The sequence below is a fragment of the Giraffa tippelskirchi genome, chromosome 5, assembly GCF_054371585.1.
Source record: "Giraffa tippelskirchi isolate mGirTip1 chromosome 5, T2T-mGirTip1v1.2.pri, whole genome shotgun sequence".
NCBI classification, from domain to species: domain Eukaryota; kingdom Metazoa; phylum Chordata; class Mammalia; order Artiodactyla; family Giraffidae; genus Giraffa; species Giraffa tippelskirchi.
The window spans coordinates 129,686,366-129,704,507 of NC_137279.1; the positions used below are offsets into that span (position 1 = coordinate 129,686,366).

The following is an 18,142-nucleotide window of genomic DNA, read 5'->3' on the forward strand; positions in this document are numbered from 1 at the left end:
GTGATGGAAAAAACCTCCATCCTTTAATGAAGTCAAATTCCAGTGAGGCAATGGCAATAAACAAACAAATGAACAACATTTTTTTAGATGTCGTCCGAGGGCTCCAAAGAAGGAAATAAAGTGGAAGGAAGTGATAGTCACCAAGAAGAAGGCACCATGATGGGAGCCAAATGGGAAAGAGACTGCTTGGCAAAGGAGAGAGTAAGTGCCGAGATATGAATGAGCTTGGTAAGTTAGAGGGGGGAAAATTTCGCAGAACATCAACATCAGACAAGGCCACTCTGACCATGATGGATCAAGAGCAAGAAAAAGATCACTCTGTAATCATGCCTGAATATAGACTAAATATAACCATTGGCCAAGCCACAAAAATGAGCAAACATTTCCTTATCCTTGCTGATAGGAGTGACTGCTGCTTCTTTACTAATTATAATCTTAGCCTCTTTCCAGGAGCTTATACTCAAGTCATTCTGGATGGTACTAACTAAAATACACAATTACAGAATTAATTCTGCCTTCCTACAGCTTCCAATCCAGAGCAAAGTCCCTCTTCCTTGAGCCCTTCCCTAAATCACAATATTTCAGTTTAGTTCAGTTGCTCAGTCGTGTCCAACTCCCTGTAACCCCATAGACTGCAGCACACCAGGCTTCCCTGTCCATCACCAACTCCTGGAGCTTACTCAAACTCATGTCCATCGAGTCGGTGATGCCATCTCATACTCTGTTGTCCTCTTCTCCTCCCACCTTCAATCTTTCCAGCATCAGGGTCTTTTCCAATGAGTCAGTTCTTTGCATCAGGTGGCCAGAGTATTGGAGTTTCAGCTTCAGCATCAGTCTTTCCAGTGAATATTCAGGGTTGATTTCCTTTAGGATGAACTTGTTGGATCTCCTTGCAGTCCAAGGGACTTTCAAGAGTCTTCTCCAACACCACAGTTCACACAAATCCAAATTTCTAACACCCTGTTACTGAGATGTCATATGATTCCCCATGGTGTACATTCTCATTGAAACAAGTAATAAACCTAACTCATTCATTACAGTTGTGTTCCTAGTGGTCTTTTGGTGGAGGGCATTGATAATAAGTCTAAGACACGTGTTAAGATATCTAAGTGATAATGTCAAGTAAACAGATGAATATATTGATCTGGAATGGAGTCAAGGCTGGAGACATAAATATGTCAGTTATGAGTTTATACATGAAACTTAAAATTTTGGGACTAGATGAGGTTATCCAAGCAGATTGTAGATAGAGAACTGAGCTATGGGAATCTCCAACATTTCAAAGTTGTGCAGCAGAGGAAGAACCAGCAAGAGATTGAGAAGGAACAACCTGTGAAGTAAGAAGGTGATGTCATAGTAATCAAGGGGAAAAAGTTTTACAATTGAACAAGAGTGGTTAACTATAGCAAATGCTTCCCAAAAGTTAAGTAGCGAGATCACAGATGACACAGAAGTGACAATGAATTGGCAACATGGCAATCATTAGTCTCTTGCAAGAATAGTTTCAGAGGTATAGTGAGACAGAAAGACTGAAGTGTATGAAGAGCAAAAGGTGTACAAGTGGGACAAGTCTTAAGGTTTTGTTTCTTTGGTTGGTTGGTTTTGTTTTTGTTTTTGGAGGGGAAGCTCAAAGAAACAGGATGGTAGCCATAGTTGGTCAAATAGAGCAAGGGAAGTTTTTGGTTGTTGTGTTGGCTGGTAAGTGTTTATATTTTTTGTGGGAATGATGTGGTTAAAAAAAATTTGATGTTCAAGAAAAAGAGAATTCCTACAGGAATGAATAATCAAGTCTAAGATGACTATTAACATATCTAAGTGATAATGTCATTATAGAGGAGGATGAAGGAATGGCCCCAAACCATAAGGAGAGGGGATGGACCTTTGAAAAGAACCTAGATTCCCATCCTTTAAATAGGAGGGAAAGATAGAAGATTTAATTCAGAAGCAACAGTTTGTGTTTGGTGGAAGAATAAGATAGCTCTGACCTGATTACATCAATTTTCTTAATAAAAGATGAGATCTTCATCAAGAAGGGGATATTAGAGGTTAGAAGAGTGAGAAAGTCAGAGGTATCTTCTGAGAATGAGAAGGTGAACTGTGGAAAGATGGTGATACTGCCAGCAGGGTTAAAAGCATGTTTTTTATTTGTGTCATAAGTTTAAAGTGAGTTCAGACAGCATAGCATTATGTTTATTTTCTCAAGTAAACTTCAGTCAAGAGAATGCAAATGTGGAAAGGTACAGTTGGATTTAAGTAAGAATGAGTATCACACAGAAAGGAACAAGGTGTTTATGAGGAAATGATTGTAATGCTGCACAACTAAATCTTTGGCAGGGGAAGGGGAAAGGTTTTAAGAAGATGTTAGAGCGTGATATATAGATTGATGGGCCAATCAGTCAACAGATAGATGAGAAGTGCTGGGAACAATGAACTGGAACTCTCTCTGTAGTGTAAGGATTGGTATAATGGAGGTATAAGGTTGAGTTAGAAAGATAGAGTTGGTATGTGGTGCGCAGAATGGTGAAAATTTGGATTTCAGACATGAGAGCATTCCAGAAGGCAATTAAATTTTCTGGAGGAAAAGCTGTGTTTTGGTGTGAAAAAATCAAATTATCCTGATTCCAAAACCCATGCTGAGGCTCAGTTATTTTGTCTAATCCAATTTCTCCTCCAGTCTCATTACCTCCACCATAGTTTGGCCCCAGGCAGGGAACACAGCCCTACCCATCAACAGAAAATTGGTTTAAAGATTTACTGAGCATGGCCCCACCCGTCAGAACAAGACCCAGTTTCCCCCTCAGTCAGTCTCTCCCATTAGAAAGCTTCCATAAACCTCTTATCCAAACAGAATGATCTCTGTTCTTTTCCAAGGCAAACCATTCAATATCACAGTAATCCAAGTCTATGCCCCAACCAGTAATGCTGAAGAAGCTGAAGTTGAATGGTTCTATGAAGACCTACAAGACCTTTTAGAACTAACACCCAAAGTCCTTTTCATTATAGGGGACTGTAATGCAAAAGTAGGAAGTCAAGAAATACCTGGAGTAACAGGCAAATTTGGCCTTGGAGTACAGAATGAAGCAGCGTAAAGGCTAGTAGAGTTTTGCCAAGCAAACGCACTGGTCACAGCAAACACCCTCTTCCAACAACACAAGAGAAAACTACACATTGACATCACCAGATGGTGAACACCGGTATCAGATTGATTATATTCTTTATGTAGTCGGCAAAATCAAGACCAGGAGCTGACTGTGGCTCAGATCATGAACTCCTTATTGCCAAATTCAGACTTCAATTGAAGAAAGTAGGGAAAATCACTAGATCATTCAGGTATGACCTTAATCAAATCCCTAGGATTATACAGTGGAAGTGAGAAATAGATTCAAGGGATTAGATCTGATAGACAGAGTGCCTGAAGAACTATGGACAGAGGTTCATGACATTGTACAGGAGGCAGTGATCAAGACCATCCCCAAGAAAAAGAAATGCAAAAAGGCAGAATGGTTGTCTGAGGAGGCCTTACGAATAGCTGTGAAGAGAAGTAAAAGGCAAAGGAGAAAAGGAAAGATACACCCATTTGAATGCAGAGTTCCAAAGAATAGCAAGGACAGATAAGAAAGCCTTCCTCAGTGATCCATGCAAACAAATAGAGGAAAACAATAGAATGGGAAAGACTAGAGCTCTCTTCAAGAAAATAAGAGATACCAAGTGAACATTTCATGTAAGGATTGGCCTGATAAAGACAGAACTGGTATGGCCCTAACAGAAGCAGAAGATATAAAGAAGTGGCAAGAATGCACAGAACTATACAAAAAAGATCTTCATGACCCAGATAATCACGATGATGTGATCACTCACCTAGAGTCAGACATCCTGGAATGTGAAGTCAAGTGGGCCTTAGGAAGCATCACTACGAACAAAGCTAGTGGAGGTGATGGAATCCAGTTGAGCTCTTTCAAATCCTAAAAGATGATGCTGTGAAAGTGCTGCACTCAATATGCCAGCAAATTTGGAAAACTCAACAGTGGCCACAGGACTGGAAAAGGTTTTGATTCCAAAGCCAAAGAATGCTCAAACTACTGCACAATTGCACTCACCTCACACGCTAGCAAAGTAATGCTCAAAATTCTCCAAGCCAGGCTTCAACAGTACATGAACCTTGAATTTCGAGATGTCCAAGCTGGATTTAGAAAAGGCAAAGAAATCAGAGATCAAATTGCCAACATCCGTTGGATCATAGAAAAAGCAAGAGAGTTCCAGAAAAACATCTACTTCTGCTTTATTGACTATGCTATAGCCTTTGACTGTGTGGATCACAACAAACTGGAAAATTCTTAGAGATGGGAATACCAGACCACCTGACCTACCTCCTGAGAAATCTGTATGCTGGTCAAGAAGCAACAGTTAGAATGGACATGTAGCAACAGACTGGTTCCAAATTGAGAAAGGAGTACGTCAAGGCTGTATATTGTCACCCTGCTTATTTAACTTATATGCAGAGTACATCATGAGAAATGCTGGGCTGGGTGAAGCACCCACTGGAATCAAGATTGCAAGGAGAAATAGCAGTAACCTCAGATATGCATATGACACCACACTTATGGCAGAAAGCAAAGAAGAACTAAAGAGCCTCTTGGTGAAAGTGAAAGAGGAGAGTGAAAAAGTTGACTTAAAACTCCACATTCAGAAAACTAAGATCATGGCATCTAGTCCCATCACGTCTTGGCAAATAGATGGGGAAACAATGACAGACTATTTTTGGGGGCTCCAAAATCACTGCAGATGGTGACTGTAGCCATGAAGTTGAAAGACGCTTATTCCTTGGAAGAAAAGCTATGGCCAACCTAGACAGCATATTAAAAAGCAGACATTACTTTGCCAACAAAAGTCCATCTAGTCCAGGCTATGGTTTTTCCAGTAGTCATGTATGGATGTGAGAGTTGGACTGTGAAGAATGCTGAGCACCAAAGAATTGATGCTTTTGAACTGTGGTGTTGGAGAAGACTCTTGAGAGTCCCTTGGACTGCAAGGAGATCCAACCAGTCCATCCTAAAGGAGATCAGACCTAGGTGTTCATTGGAAGGACTGATGTTGCAGCTGAAACTCCAATACTTTGGCCACTTCATGCAAAGAGTTGACTCATTGGAAAAGACCCTGATGCTGGAAGGATTGGGGGCAGGAGGAGAAGGGGACGACAGATGATGAGATGGCTGGATGGCATCACTGACTTGATGGACATAAGTTTGGATACACTCCAAGAGTTGGTGATGGACAAGGAGGCCTGGCAAGCTGCGATTCATGGGGTCGCAAAGAGTCGGACACGACTGAGCGAGTGAACTGAACTGAAGAAACCATTAAAAATCTGGAAGCCCAGACCATTTACCTCAGTATTTCTGGGAGTAGGGTCCAAGCATCAGATTCTTTTAAAACTCCCCATTTGACTTCAGTGTGCAGCAAGGGTGAATAATCTCATTAGTGAGGTTCAAACTTCTTGGACACCAGGCAATCTGTGGTTAAGTTCCAAATGATTATAGACAACTAGCATGGGGAAAACCAGGCACCCACCACTTAAGTAGACACTTAATATGAGTTGAGTAAAGTCTCTCACTCTGGGAAGAGTGAAGAGCCCTGAATAGTTGTACAATTGATGCAGAATAAGTTCCCAGCACAACTTTCAAATAATTTTTTTCATCATATCTCTCTGTGGAGGTACCTACTAATGGAAAAAAAAAAGGAAAAAAGAAAAAAAGAAATGTTTATTGTATAAAAAGGAAAAATTATGGGAAGTTTTGTCCTCTCTCCACTTATTTTCTTGTGTCCACTATTAAACTGAGAAGTTGAGGCACTCCCCTAGAAACTCCTTAAAGATAAACATTGTAGAATGAAGATAAAGCAGTTACAATTAACCTTCTAACAACACAGGTTTGAACTGTGTGAGTTCACTTATATCAGGATTATTTAGCTCAGCTGGTAAAGAATCCGCCTGCAATGTGGGAGACCTGGGTTTGATCCTGGTTGGGAAGATCCCCTGGAGGAGGGCATGGCAACCCATACCAGTATTCTTGCCTGGAGAATCCCCATGGACAGAGAAGCCTGGCAGACTACAGTCCACGGGGTCACAGAGTCAGGCAAGACTGAGTGATTACACATGCACAGTACTATAGGATCTGAAGTTGTCTTAATCCTCAGATGTGCTGTGTGCTGTGCTCAGATGTAGGACTGTGATTATGTAGAAATTGTGGGTACAGAGGGCCTACTGTAAAGAATTTTGGATTGCACTAAGGGTCAGCACCCCTAACCCTGTGTTGTTCAAAGGTCGACTGTACATAGCTTTTGAATATGAATAAGAATTTATCTCTTAGGGTAGTTGTTATGGACTGAATGTTTATGCCTCTCTCCCCTTCACATGTTGATACTGAAACCTAATCCCCAAAATTGGTGATATTAGGAGATGAGGCCTTTGGAAAGTGATTAGGCAATGATGACAGAACATCATGAGTGGGATTAGGGCTCTTACATAGGAAACCTCAGAGAGCTGCCTCACCTCTTTTGCCAGTGGGGCATGGAGCAATAGTCATAGACATAGATACTATAGTTCCTGTCTGTGAACTAGGAAGCATGTTCTCACCAGACATTCAGTCTGTCTCAATCTTGATCTTGGACTTTCCAAGCCTCCAGAACTGTGAGAAATAAATGTTGTTTAAGCCACATAATCTATGATTTTTTTTATAGCAGCCCAAATGAACTAAGAAATAGGTAAATGAAATAAGCCTACGTGCTATAAAATAAAATCCTAGATATTCATTGTAAACTGTAAAATAAAATCCTAGACATTCATTGTAAAATACACATAGGACAAAACATTTAGAGTTTCATGGGGGAAAAATGTTTATTTCAAAAATAAAATTATACGGAATTCCCTGGCAGTTCAGTGGTTAGGATTCCACGATTTCACTGCCAAGAGCTAAGGGTCAGTCCCTGGTCAAGGAACTAAGATCCTGCAAGCCACATGATGCAGCTGAAAATAAATAAATAAAATCATAAATTATTTAAAAGTCAAAGAGCTGTCCACAAGTTGACTCTGAAACTCCAGTAGAACAGAAAGGAAATTTTGAAATACACAAAGGTCCATGAATGAACTGAAGTTTAGTTTTTCAATAAGCAATTTGGGAGAGAAAAATAACTGCCTTGAAACATCGTTATATACAAATTAAATAGGTAAACCTCACATGCATGCATCCGTAGCATCTTGTATTCATTCTTGTATCACACTGTGTTATAATTGCTTGCTAATGTCAGTCTTCCTCATTAGACTTGTCTCTTTATGATATGGATAAGGCTTGTCTTAAACATGCTCTCTACACTGGACCGACAGGGTGAACATGGGCAAGTTACTTAACTTCTCTGGGATTCAGTTGCTTCATTTACACAATGACAATAGTAGGAGTATCTATTAATTAATACTTCAAAGAGTTGTTGCTCAGGTCAATGAACTAATAAATGTATATTATATAGAACAGTGCCTGGCATAGTGTGTTAGTATTAGCCAGGATGACGACAATGGTGATGAAATTCCCTAGATAGTACTTGACATGTGTTAAGTAGGTCAGTAAATATTTGTCAAATGTTATTGAATTTATCAAATAAATGAATGAATAGAATGGAATAAGTGCATAGAGGAAGGAGTTATTAATTCTGAATCAGAAAACTTTTTCCAGGGGGGATCGAAGTCCAAGCTGGGTTTTGAAAATTCGATAGAAGTTCCCCAGTGATGGGGGAAAGAAAAGGCATACTCTTAGGCTTTCTAAGAGGACTGTTCAGGGAACTGTAAGTTGTTTGGTATTATTTCAGCACAAACAGAGAAAGATTGGTAGGAGAAAAGGTAAAGAGTAAACAGGAACCTAATCATGAGTTTCTTGTGTGCTATTCTCAAAATGAGGGCAATAGAGAGCTAATAAAGAGAATGGACAGGGGTGGGGAGAGAAATAAACGAGTTGTATAAGATCACTTAGGCGAGAGAGTAGAAGATAAACTAAAGGAGGAAAAGGCTATAAGCAATGTGACCTTTTCAGTAAATGTTTAGAGAATGAGTGAGCGAGAGTGAAAACTTGAAATAGGTGATCTAAAATGGTCTTTTTATGGAAAAGTTTCAAAATGAATTTATTCCTACATGAGGCTTTATGCTGCACTCAAGCCCCTTCTATTTTGTTTGTGCTTATTCCTCTTTGAGAGATGTTGAAAGGAGATACGCAGCTAGTTTGTTTATAAACTAAAAGTTTACAAGAAAGCAAAAGTAACAGCCCTGCTTTCATCACTGCTGATGTGACCACAAAAATGTTATTTCTAGTGTTGCCAAATGTGGTCTCCTTTACAGGAGAAAAGAGCTGAAGCAGTAATAACCAGGTCAGTGATTTTAGTGTGTGGATGTAGGAACAAATTAGCCAGTGAAGAAGACATCCCTTCTTCTTGTGTAGCCATTTTGGAGGGAAGTGGTTAGTGAACAGTGGAGCCCTGTGGGGAGAAGGGGTTGGAGAGGGAACAGCCTGAACCCTGGGCACAGGAGGAACTTTCTAAGTATATTCTTCTTGTCTGGGTGTCAGATTGAAACTTGAATCTGTCTCACTCTTTTTTTTTTTTCTTTTTTTTTTCCCCTGAAGATGAGCATTAGTAGCAGTCAAAGTAACAGTCCAGGAAAGGTCACTCACATGGCACTTGCCTCCAGACACATCTTTCCTGTGAGAAAACACCTAAAACAAGAGAATATGCTGTTCTGGGGTTCATAGCGGGAGAATATGAACAAGCAGAACAGATACTCCCTGTATGTAGGTGCTAGATCACAAAAAGAGGCTGACAGCTGGTGGCATGTTTTTTTTTGCTTGCTGTTGCTCAAATAAAAATTTGTTTTGAAAAACCTGGTGGATAGTCGAGAGAAAATTGGGATAAGTGGTTCCAACCCCACCCCTGTCCTCAGGGTCCAGCTCTAGTTGAGGTAGGTGGATAATGTTTAAGCTTAGTCTTAAACTGGAATGGTGAGAGAGAGAGAGAGAGAGAAGTTGCTAAGTCGTGTCCAACTCTTTGCGACCCCGTGGACTCTAGCTGACCAGGCTCCTTCATCCATGGGATTTTCCAGACAAGAGTACTGGAGTGGGTTGCCATTTCCTCCTCTAAGGGATCTTCCCGATCCAGGGATCGAACCCGGGTCTCCTGCACTGCAGGCAGACTCTTTACCAGCCACCAGGGAAACCTGAATGGTAAGAGAATTGGATATTTACAGGTAAAAGAACACAGTAGTGGCATCAAGGGATAAATTCTAGCAACTGAACGTGGGGCCTTTCCTCTCATCCAGGCATCCTGAATAGAAATTAAGAAAGTTTAATAGCAGTTCAATAAGAGCAAACCTCTAAGAATTCCCTTTTAATCTCATTTGATATATGTTTGAATTATTGGAATGAGAGAAAGAGAAAGGCTATATTGGATAGGGGCACTCAATCAGGCCCTGTAGTAAGACCTGTATATGTGGTATCTCATTAATTCTTTCATTCCTGAAACTGTTTTATGGCCTAGGAAAATGAGCTTTAGAAAAGACGAAGTAAATTGCTGACAACAACCAGTTATAAGCAGCAGAGCTGGAATTTGAATCTTGGACTCTTTGATTACAAAGGTCTTGCTTTATGTTAGACCTCAACTATATTTAAAACAAAAAATTTTATTGTGGTAAAATACACATCTTAACCTTAACCATCTTAACCATTTTTAAGCATGCAATTTTTGCCTGGGAAATTCCATGGACAGAGGAGCCTGGAGGGCTATAGCCTGTGGGGTCAAAAAAGAATGACACAGCTTAGCAACTAAAACAACAACAACAACAAACAAATTCAGTGGTATTAAGTCCATATCCTTGTGCAGCATCACCACCATCCATTTTCAGAACTCTTTTTTTATCTTGCAAAATGGAAACTCTATAACCACCAAATAGTAACTTCCCATTCCTTGTTTCTCTTAACCCCTGGAAACCATCATTCTACATTCTGTCTCTATGAATTTGACTACTCTAGATACCATATGGAAGAGGAATCATACAGCATCAGTCTTTTAGTGCCTGATATTTCACTAAGCCTAATATCCTTAATGTTCATCCATGTTGTAGAATATGTCAGAATTTCCTTCCTTTTGTGGATGAATAATGTTCCATTGTATGCATACCTCACATTTTGATTATCTATTAATTGATCAGTGGACACTGAAGTTTTTCCCCACCTTTTAGCTATTGTGAATAATGCTGCTGTAAAATTGGGTGTACAAATATGTTTTCAAGAACTTTTCATTTCCTTGGGATATTTACCCAGAAGAGAAATTGCTGGCTCATATGGCAATTCTATTTTTAATTATTTGAGTTTTTCATACAGTTTTCCACAGCAGCTGACTCAGGTTCAATCCCTTGGTCAGGATGATCCCCTGGAGGAGGGCATGGTAGCCCACACCAGTATTCTTGCGTGGAGAATCCCATGGACCAAAGAGCCTGGCAGGCTACAGTCCGTAGGGTTGCAAAGAGTCTGATATGACTGAAGCAACTGAGCATGCATGTACCATTTTACAGTCCCATCAATAGTGTTTCAGTTCAGTTCAGTTGCTCATTCATGTCCGACTCTGTGACCCCATGGACTGCAGCATGCCAGGCTTCCCTGTCCATCACCAACTCCTGGAGTTTGTTCAAACTCATTTCCATAGAGTTGGTGATGCCATCCAACCATCTCATCCTCCGTTGTCCCCTTCTCCTCCTGCCTTCAATCTTTCCCAGCATCAGGATCTTTTCCAATGAGTCAGTTCTTCGCATTAGGTGGCCAAAGTATTGGAGTTTCAGCTTCAGCACCAGTCCATCCAATGAATATTCAGGACTGATTTCCTTTAGAATGGGCTGGTTGGATCTCCTTGTAGTCCAAGGGACTCTCAAGAGTCTTCTCCAACACCACAGTTCAAAAGCATCAATTCTTTGGCACTCAGCCTTCTTTATGGTTCAACTCTCATATCCATACATGACTACTGGAAAAGCCATAGCTTTGACTAGACAGCCCTTTGTTGGCAAAGTAATGTCTCTGGTTTTTAATATGCTGTCTAGGTTGGTCATAGCTTTTCTTCCAAAGAGCAAGCATCTTTCAATTTCATGGCTACAGTCACCATCTGCAGTGATTTTGGAGCCCCCCAAAATAGTCTGTCATTGTTTCCATTGTTTCCCCATCTATTTGCCATGAAGTAATGGGACCAGATGCCATGATCTTAGTTTTCTGAGTGTTGAGTTTTAAGCCAGCTTTTTCACTCTCCTCTTTCACTTTAATCAAGAGGCTCTTTAGTTCTTCTTCACTTTCTGCCATAAGGGTGGTATCATCTGCATATCTGAGGTTATTGATTTTTCTCCTGGCAATCTTGATTCCAGTGGGTGCTTCATCCAGCCCAGTGTGTCTCAGTGATGTACTCTGCATAGAAGTTAAATAAGCAGGGTGACAATACACAGCCTTGACATACTCCTTTCCCCATTTGGAACGAATCTGTTGTTCCATGTCTTTCTTGACCTTCATACAGATTTCTCAAGAGGCAGGTAAAGTGGTCTGGTATTCCCATCTCTAAGAATTTTCCACAGTTTGTGGTGATCCACACAGTCAAAGGCTTTGGCATAGTCAATAAAGCAGAAGTAGATGATTTTCTGGAACTCTCTTGCTTTTTCAATGATCCAACGGATGTTGGCAATTTGATCTCTGGTTCCTCTGCCTTTTCTAAATCCAGCCTGAACATCTGGAAATTCACAGTTCATGTACTGTTGAAGCCTGGTTTGGAGAATTTTGAGCATTACTTTGCTAGCATATGAGATGAGTGCAATTGTGCGGTAGTTTAAGCATTCTTTGGCATTGCCTTTCTTTGGGACTGGAATGAAAACTGACCTTTTCCAGTCTTGTGGCCACTGCTGAGTTTTCCAAATTTGCTGGCATATTGAGTGCAGCACTTTCACAGCATCATCTTTCAGGATTTGAAAGAGCTCAACTGGAATTCCATTTGGTGATTGCAGCCATGAAATTAAAAGACGCTTACTCCTTGGAAGGAAGGTTATGGCCAACCTAGATAGCATATTTAAAAGCAGAGATATTACTTTACCAACAAAAGTACGTCTAGTCAAGGCTATGGTTTTTCCAGTGGTCATGTATGGATGTGAGAGTTGGATGGTGAAGAAAGCTGAGCGCCGAAGAATTGATGCTTTTGAACTGTGGTGTTGGAGAAGACTCTTGAGAGTCCCTTGGACTGCAAGGAGATCCAACCAGTCCATCCTAAGGGAGATCAATCCTGGGTGTTCATTGGAAGGTCTGATGTTGAAGCTGAAACTCCAATACTTTGGGCACCTCATGCGAAGGGTTGACTCATTGGAAAAGACCCTAATGCTGGGTAGGATTGGGGGCGGGAGGAGAAGGGGACCACAGAGGATGAGATGGTTGGATGGCATCACCGACTCGATGGACATGGATTTGGGTAGACTCCGGGAGTTGGTGATGGACAGAGAGGCCTGGCGTGCTGCAATTCATGGGGTCGCAAAGAGTCAGACACGACCGAGCGACTGAACTGAACTGAACTACTAGCTTTGTTGGTAGTGATGCTTCCTAAGGCCCACTTGATTTTGCATTCCAGGATGTCTGGCTCTAGGTGAGTGATCACACCATCGTGGTACACCATACCTCCACAGGAGACACTCAAACACTCAAAATCAGGTCTGGCTCAATCTCTGTGGGGTCTCCTGGTGCACACAAGGTTTTGTTTGAGCCCTCCGAGCGTCCCTGGCGGGTATGGGGTTTGATTCTAAATGCAATTTCATCCCTCTTACATTCTTGCTGGGGCTTCTCTTTTGCCCTTGGACATGGGATATCTTTTTTGGTGGGATCCAACATTCTCCTGTTGATGGTTGTTCAGCAGCAATAGTGCTTAAAGAGTTTTAATTTCTTTACCTCCTTTCCAACACTTACATTTTTTCTGTTTTTTTTGTTTTCTTTTTGGTAGGAGCCATCCTAATGGATATGAGGTTGTATCTTACTCTAAGACTTGTGTTTCCCCAGTGATTAGTGATGTTGAGCATCTTTTCAAGTGCTCCTTGGTAATTTGTATATCCTCTTTGAAGAAATGTCTATTCAAGCTCTCTGCCCATTTTTGAATTGGATTTTATTTTTGTTGTGTTTTAGGAGTTGTCTACATATTCTGGCTATTAATCCCTTATCAGATATATGATTTGTCAATATTTTCACATGTTCCTTGGATTGTCCTTTTATTCTGTTTATAGTGTCTTTTGATACACAAAAGTTTTTCATTTTTATGAATTCAATTTGTCTATTTTGTTGTTGTTGTTGCCTGTGCCTTTGGTGTCATATTCAAGAAATCATTGCCAAATACAACTTTTGCCATTTGTTTTCTTCCAAGAAATGTATAGTTTTAGCTCTTATGTTTAGGTCTTTGATCCATTTTGAGTTGAAAAGTGTTTACGTCTTTGGTCCATTTTGAGTTAATGTTTGTGTATGGTGTTAGGTAAAAGTCCAACTTCCTTTTTTTGCATGTGGATATACAGTTTTCCCAGTAGACCTCAGTTATATTATTTTTTAAAGTTTTGTTTAATATAATTAGCAAATAAATGGCTCAAGCTAAGTGAAATTTGGAAGTCAGTTTGAAAGTATGGTATAAGTAATTGCATACTCCATTATTGGAAAGAAGATACTGTTTTGTAGAAAATCTCTTAGGACTAGTGGGAAAAAAAAAGAAGCTAATCTATTTAGTATAATATTTATCTATCTTGTTATTTTGTATAATTGTTCGTCTATCCAACTAAATAATACATGCAGGTAGTTGTAGATAGGTGTGGTCAATCGTGTCTGACTCTTCGCAACCCTATGGACTGTAGCCTGCTAGGCTCCACTGTCCATGGGATTTTCCCATCAGGAACACTTAGTGGGTTGCCATTCCCTCTTCCAGGGGATCTTCCTGACCCAGGGATCAAACCTGTGTCTCCTGCATCTCCTGCACTGGTTCTTTACTGCTGAGCCACCAGAGAAGCCCCAGATAGTTGTAACCCAGCTTCAAAATTAAAAACATGAAGAATGAAAAGATCTGTAAGAAATAGCTGGCAATCTATCTAGGGAGAAAAAGTATTCATAAGATGAAATATACGTGCTATACTTGAAGGTGATTGAAACATACAAAGAAAACAACACATTTTTTTTTATCCCTAAAACATACAGATTTCAAACACTTTGGGATAAATCCTATTATTAATAGTAAACTTCAGAGAGATTCATAGGACCAACTTATATTTTTAAAGTTCAAATGCAAACTTATGAAAGTTGAGGTTTTCTTTCCATTCACTGGGCTCCAATAAAATGTAAAATACTGTTAGGATAGGGAGGTCAAGGAGCAAGTACTATGATGTGTCAAGTTTCATCTCCGGGACTAAAACTTGCTAGCATCTGGTATCATTCCGAAATGAGCTGACAATTTCACTTCAGCCATTAATGTAAATAATATCCACTACAATGCAGTCATAATGATTTGACTTCCATTTTTGGGGGGTTATCTGTAAAGAACATGATTTAAGGTTTTGAAAAGTCCCTAGAAAGTCCAAGTTCCAGGGCCTTTGTCTTGGTGCCATTTTGCTAGAAAAGAAACATGCTTAAGAGTAAAAATTTTAAATGATATATCAATATCATATGAAACTTTTAATATTCCTTCGCGTGTTTTAAATTCCAGAATAAGATTATAGTTAGTAAAGTTTTATTTAAAATATTTAAATAGGTAAATGTTCATTATTTTTTAAGACAGTTAATCAAGATATAATTCAATGCAGTAACGTTAGTTAGGGTTCAGTACTAGTGATTTTTCAGATTTAGAATGATTGCCTTCTCTGGTTTAGGTTTTGAATACCAGATTTTATCCCAGAGAAGAATTTTGCTGTAAGATTGTAAATCCCTGCCCCTCCCCCCAAAGACTAAAATACAATTTAAATGGAAGCATAGGCCCAGTTCACTCTGAAGCTTTAAGCACAATGATAAACTGTAACTCTCATAAGTTATATTGGAACATCAATGATCTTGGGCCAAATCTAGCTTACTGCCTGTTTTTTGTACACACAGCAAGCTAAAATGAATTTTACATTTGAAAATTATTAAAAAAAACTTTTTTAAAGAATACTATTTTGTGACATAGGAAAATTATACAAAAACCAAATTTCAGCACCATAAAGTTCTTTGGGGCATGGCCATGCTCATTTGTTTATGTAATGTCTGTGGCTGTTTTTGCTCTACAATGGCAGGGTTGAATATTTGCCACAAAGATGTGTGGCCCACAAAGTCTAAAATATTTACTATCTGGCTCTTTATGGAAAAAGTTTGTCAACTTCTGGAGCATCACAAAAGCAGCTTGCATTTTGGTATGAACTTACAAATTAAACAAATGCCACTGAAGCATGCAGGGGAAATTTTTACCATACAGTAAGTCAGCTATTTAATATGGAAAAAGAAAAGACACTCTAGTATTTATTAATTAAAATAGTCAAGAATTGTGATTAGTACTTTCTAATTGTAGTTTCTTTTCCTTGATAAGAGTGTCCCCAGTCACCCTCTCCATGTTAAAAAAAAAAAAATAGAGAAGGCAGAGTGGAAGAAATATGGCATAAATCCATATCTGGAAGTCTTTGCTAACAGTGTGACTCTGGATGGACAAAGATTTTGGTATTTAATTCTGATATGAGGAGAGAGTAGCTAGCAAATACTCAATGCCTCTTTGAAGTGAAGGCAAAGATCCACTGAACCTTTCCTTCCTGTACTTGTATAGCTGGTGATGGATTGTGGTAAAGACATAAAATTATTTCAGCGTTCTCAATAGCAATGATTCTAATCCTTCTTAACAGTTTAAGTCACACTTATGTTGTTACTAACATTCTAATACATTCTTTCTCCCTATCCATGTGAAAAAGAGAGAGTAGCACATGTCTTAAAATTTGGAGCAAATTATAAGTTATGCTCAGCTTCCCAGGTGGCACTAGTGGTAAAGAACCTGCCTGCCAATGTAAGAGATGTGGATTTGAACCCTGGGTTGGGAAGATCCCCTGGATGAGGGCATGGCAACCCACTCCAGTATTCTTGCCTGGAGAATCCCATGGACAGAGAAGCCTGGTGGGCTAAAGTCCATAGGGTCACAAAGAGTCAGATACGACAAACGACTTAGCAGCAGCAGCAGCAGCAGCATAAGTTACACCATAAATTTTTTTGGAGAATTTTTATGGCGCCTCTTTAGAAACCTGAAACTTCCTCAAAAAAGGGTAACTCTTATCTCAGAATATGTTGGAGGGATCTAAAGAGGATCCCTTACCTACTAGCCATCCTTGGATGGAGTGAGCTATCAACTTTAAGAAGGTATAGTCACTGTCTCCTCAAGCCGTCATGTAGCTAAGAAAGTGGCTGAGAGCAGCAACCAAAATATAAAGGAGAAAGGAAACACGAGACTCAGAAATGAAAATGCTCAGTGCCTTCTTTCATGTGACACACACATAAAGCATAATAGCAGTCTTACCAAAAATTATAAAATTTTTAAAATTCTATTTTTAGATCCTATAAGACAGACAATTAATTATATAAACACTCATCTTCTATATTGTAAGAAATCACATCTCCTTATCCGTGCTCAGCTCCAGGATCTCAATAATTCTGGTCAGATGAAGCACATCTGGAACTTGTCAAAGCAAGTTAACTTTACAGGATAGTTCCTTGTAGCAAGACCCCTGGCCAATGCATTCTTTCCACCACATTTCCACTGCAGTTTACCCATGAATAGTCATCATGAATATTAAAAATGAAGGATAAGTTCCTGTAACTTTACACTTTGCTTGAACAAAGTGAACACTTTATTATAAAATTGGTTTAACAGCCAGCATCTCAAATTTTCCTGCCTTTTTTCTTAATTTTTTAAGTTAATCTTGAGTAGGCAGTTATAGAAGCTAATGTATTTATGGAATATGCCCACTTCTCTCTTCCATGCTTTTTTGTGGTCATCAGTTTACATTTTCTCTTTTTCTTTTTTTTTTTTTTTTTTTAATAAATTTATTTATTTTAGTTGGGGGCTAATTACTTTACAATATTGTAATAGTTTTTGCCATACATTGACATGAATCAGCCATGGGTTTACATGTGTTCCCCTTCCTGGACCCCCCATCCACCTCCCTCCCCATCCCATCCTTCTGGATCATCCCATTGCCCCGGCCCTGAGCCCTTGTCACATGCATCGAACATGGAATGGTGTTCTGTTTCACATATGATAATATACATGTTTCAATGCTATTCTCCCAGAACGTCCCACCCTCACCTTCTCCCTCAGAGTCCATAAAATTGTTCCATGCATCTGTGTCTCTTATTCTGTCTCGCATATAGGGTTATTGTTACCATCTTTCAAATTCCATATATATGCATTAGTATACTGTATTGTTGTTTTTCTTTCTGGCTTACTTCACTCTGTATAATGGGCTCCAGTTTCATCCATCTCAGTAGAACCGATTCAAATGTATTTTTTTTAATGGCTGAGTAATATTCCATTGTGTATATGTACCACAGCTTCCTTATCCATTCGTCTGCTGATGGACATCTAGGTTGCTTCCATGTCCTGGCTATTGTAAACAGTGCTGCGATGAACATTGGGGTACACGCGTCTCTTTCAATTCTGGTTTCCTCGGTGTATATGCCCAGCAGTGGGATTGCTGGGTCATATGGCAGTTCTATTCCCAGTTTTTTAAGGAATCTCCACACTGTTCTCCATAGTGGCTGTACTAGTTTGCATTCCCACCAACAGTGTAAGAGGGTTCCCTTTTCTCCACACCCTCTCCAGCATTTATTGCTTGTAGACTTTTGGATAGCAGCCATTCTGACTGGTGTGAAATGATACCTCATTGTGGTTTTGATTTGCATTTCTCTAATAATGAGTGATGTTGAGCATCTTTTCATGTGTTTGTTAGCCATCTGTATGTCTTCTTTGGAGAAATGTCTGTTTAGTTCTTTGGCCCATTTTTTGATTGGGTCGTTTATTTTTCGGGAATTCAGCTGCAGAAGTTGCTTGTATATTTTTGAGATTAATTGTT

At 39.5% G+C, this 18,142-nt stretch overlaps 1 long non-coding RNA gene across 2 annotated transcripts in view; it reads left to right on the forward strand.

Annotated features, from left to right (window-relative positions):
• LOC145504950 (uncharacterized) overlaps positions 1-18,142 on the forward strand; it is an 83,085-nt gene that overhangs the window by 709 nt on the left and 64,234 nt on the right. Inside the window, exon 2 of one of the 2 annotated variants that reach the window (XR_014052629.1) lies at positions 88-201. This is a non-coding gene — a long non-coding RNA (uncharacterized LOC145504950). Of the gene's footprint in view, positions 1-87; positions 229-18,142 lie in introns of both variants that reach the window. The other variant, XR_014052630.1, reaches the window with a different exon arrangement.